Below are 4,496 nucleotides of genomic sequence, written 5' to 3'. Positions count from 1 at the left end.
ATTTTTTTTTTATATATAAAAAAAATATTATAGTTCAATTGTCTCGCATATCAAATATCGACAATCCAAAAAGAGATTAATCACTGTATTCGACGATAATTTAAAAGTCTAAAATTTTAAGTTTTATTGACTCAAAAAAATTTCAGTGTAACTTCAGTAAAAAAAAATTATGTAAAATGCATACAAATTTAAAAGATAATCTTATGTAAAAGAATACGTTAAGAATATAATAATTTATATATATATTTTTTTATTAATTTAAATTTTTAAGATAAATAATTTGACAGTTTAGTTATACATCTAAGTATTTTTGGTAACTAGATCCAATTAAGTTAGCTTAAACTCATCAAAAACCACTTTTATCACATAAGTGTGTATATACGCGCGTTTCAATAACGCAAAATATATCTTTCTTTGTCTTTGTCTTCCCTCCTCCTCTTCCTCCTTCTTTTAAATCTTTCTTTGTCTTTGTCTTCCCTCCTCCTCCTCCTCCTCCTTCTTCTTTTAAATTTGCGAATGTAGGTTCTTCTTCTTTTTTTTCGCGCACGCAGGTTCGTTATTGTCTTCACCAACAACATTAACATTTTGCTAACATCTGTTCTAATTTTTTCTGGTGCCATCATTAAATAATTTCGGTTCATTTTTTAGTTTATTTCAATTCATTTGTGAATTAATTCGGTTCATTTGTGTGTTAATTGAGGTTCACCTAATGCTGCTAATAAGTATTGACTAAATTTTTTATTCCTTAAGTAATTTCGGTTCATTTGTTAGTTTATTTGAAGTTCATTTGGATCCAGAAATAAATTCGATGTATTTGTATTAATTGAGGTTCACTTGATGCTGCTAATAACTATTGACCAAATTTTTTAGCAAAGAAGAATGAAATTATTCATTATCACTTTATTCAATTGCATTAGATTCCACTCTATTATACTCTATTCAATTATTTTAGATTTAAACAAGCAGTAAAAAACTTAATCATCAACAAAAACACGATCCAAATGAACCGAAATTACTTAAGGAATTAAAAATTTGGTCAATACTTGTTAACAGCATTAAATGAACCTTAACTAGCACACAAATAAACCAAAATTAGTTCAGATTTGAACAAACAATAAAAAAGACTAATTCATTAACAAAAACACATCAAATTCATTTTTTGATCCAATTGAACCTCAATTAAACTAAGAAATAAACCGAAATTACTTAAGAAAGAAAAAATTTGGTTAATACTTATCAACAGCATCAAGTGAATCTCAATTAACATACAAATAAACAGAAATAAATTAAGAAATGAACGGAAATTATTTAATGATGGTAGCAGAGAAAATCAGAACTAATAAAGATGTTTGCAAAATATTAGTATTATTGGTGATGACGATAACGAAAAAAAAAAAGTAAAAGAAGAAGACGCAACATTGAAAGAGAAGGAGGAGAAGAAGAAGAATTTACATGTGCGAATTTAGAAAAAGAAGAAGCAGAAAAAGAAGAAGAAGAATCTGTGTGCGCGAATTTGGGGGAAAAAGAAGAAGAAAAAAAAAGAGGAGGAGGAGGAGGAGAAAGAGAAGAAAACAGAGAAGGAGAAGGAGAAGGAGAAGGAGAAGGAGAAGGAAACGAAAAAGGAGAAAAGAGAAGGCACGTGATTTAAAAAGTTGTTATAACAACTTAGGGTGTGTTTGGAAACTTCGGGAAGAGTTTAAATTTCTTGAAAGTTTCAAATTTTGGTTTGGCAAATTTTTTTCTCATGAATACAGAAGTAATTTTGCTGCCAAAACCATGTTTACAAGAAGCAACTATTTTTAGCTTCTGCATTTTCTTAACGGATTTTTAGCCATAGATACTAACCATTTATTTACCTTTTACCAACTTTATCTTTTATATATGTTATTGTATTATTTATAAAATTCTTGTTATTTTTATTTATATGAGCTCTATTTTTTTATTATTTTTATATGTTATTTTTATTTTAGTAAGTGAATATTAATTTTATTATAAAATTAACTAATAAGATCTATTTAAATATTTAAATTAAAATAATAGAATAATATAAAAAAAATTTAAGTTGATGTCTATTTTAGTAATTTTTTATCTAAAAGTGATTTTGAATGGTATAAGCCAAATAACATTTATTTTACTATAATATATTTTGATACAAAAATTACCAAACATAAATCACTTTAACACAAACTTACTTTTAATCAAAATCAAATTTTGCAAAATCAATTTTATGTAAAATCCCGTTTGCAAACTGTAATTCAAACACATACTTAATTAAATTTAATCAGAGTATTTTGTTTGAATCTAGAATTTTATTGATAATTTTAAGACCGTTTCAAATTGTAAGGATAAAAAAGAAAGTGAGAATTTTGTAAGGCATATATAATGCATATTTTCCTCTATTGTTGTCGAATTGCACTGCTTGCTGATGAATTTGGACGATGAATCTGCATACACTACGGAAGCTTTTTTTGGTGCGATCCCACGGCCAAGGAAACAAACAACCAATAATTAATGCAAGTAAACATGGCAATAATGATATTATTATATGCCAATAAATTAAAGGAAACCTATTTTGGCTTTGATGTACTTGCTTTTAGGTTCTGGCTTCGATGAATTTAACAAAATGTATCTGCCCGTGTTTGCGTCCAATTCCATCAGGACTGTATAAAGAGTAGTTCTCCAATCATCACTTTGATCGAATTATAATTTATAAGACACCACCAAACACTTTAGGTTTTGTTGGATTGCTTTTGGCTAATATCTTTGAGATATATAGATAAGTATATAAATATACAAAAATTTATAGACATAAAGATACACAAATTTTATAAAGTATTTAATAATAATGTACAAAATATATATGTATAAATTAAATATTAATTTTATTTTATATTTTATGTATATATATTGTGTCTTATGTATTGTGTCTCTGTATCTCAATTTTAAGGAAAAACAGTAAATACATATATTTGATATGTATCTGTGTGTATTATCATGTCTATTTAAATCCTGTCTCAATAAATAAATAATAGACATGTATTACCGTGTCTAATAATTAATGTCCATGTCTCAACAAAACAAAACAACCTTGTTGAACTAATTATTATAATAAATAGTATACATCATGATATTAAATAATTACTTTTGGATATTAAATAATTTACATTTAGATTTTTTTTAGATTTTGAATTTTTTATAATAATTTAAATTTATGTTTTTTCTAAAAAAATTAAGAAAAATAATTGTTAATTGATTACAAATGACTACATCTTATGTTGGTTTTCTAACGAAATTGCTTTGATTATTTGGCAAACAAGCTACTATTAATGGATTTTTTATAGAAATAAAATTTAAGAGTCAAGCTATGTGTAAAGCAAAATTAGTTTGGCGAAAACATCTTGTTTAGGAGTTAAACATCAACCTCCAAACAACACTTATGATTCTATGTGATAACATGAGTATAGTGATGCTCATAGCTAATTCAGTGTTATGATAAAATTAAGAATTTTCAGTTAGACATTTAAATTGTTCAAGACAAAATTAGCGATAATTATATATGTAATATACATCCCAAACAGTGATTAGATAACTGATATTTTAACTAAACTTCTATCAACTTCTTCATTCAATAAGTTTAGATGCAAGCTCAGAGTACTTCTAATACCTGTCTTGAGTTTTAGGGAGAGTATAAAGCATAGTTAGTTAATTAGCAGTTAATACTTTTAGTGACAGTTAGTAGTTATAACAAATTAAGAAATGTCCTTTTAGTTCTGTTTTTTTACTTTCTTAGATTAGCTACTCATCTATATATATAGCTCTTAACTATGGATGTAATACAAATGTCATTATACCATTCAATATAGATTACATTCATTCTCTTCCTTTTTCTCAAGAACCTTTCAATATGTTATATCTTTGATTAATTAATTAATTAGTAGAGCTAATTATTAATTTGGTATCCAAAACATTCAGATATTAACAAAAAGGTTCTTAAAAAATGTTATCCACAAAACAATTTTTGAATAATTTAAAAATGCGATAAAAATACTCAAAAAAATTATATTTTTAATAAGCAATAAAAACTTTTGTATTTAACAAACAAAAAATTCGAGAAAAATTTTATCTCTAAATTTTTTTTTATTTTTTTAAAAAATTGGTTATTCACAATAAAAAATTTCAAAAAAAATATTTGACATAAAATTATCAAATTTTAAGGATGAATAGATTTCATTTATTTAATAATTGTTGGCAAAAATCCCATCAAAATTTAATCTCTAGAGACTTTTTTTAGAGTATATATTTAATATCAATTATGCTATGTGTATATCAAAATTAGTCACCAAAGTCAATCATCAGTATAATATACAAATATATATTGAAAATAAATTAAATAACACATGTATTTATACACAATATATTGATGGCTAATTTTAATATACAAATAGTATTTTTGATTTAACATTTAATAACTTTTTCAGAAATTTTAAATTTTTCGA

The sequence above is a fragment of the Arachis ipaensis genome, chromosome B04 (genome assembly GCF_000816755.2).
Source record: "Arachis ipaensis cultivar K30076 chromosome B04, Araip1.1, whole genome shotgun sequence".
Lineage (NCBI taxonomy): Eukaryota > Viridiplantae > Streptophyta > Magnoliopsida > Fabales > Fabaceae > Arachis > Arachis ipaensis.
This window is presented reverse-complemented; position numbering follows the sequence as displayed.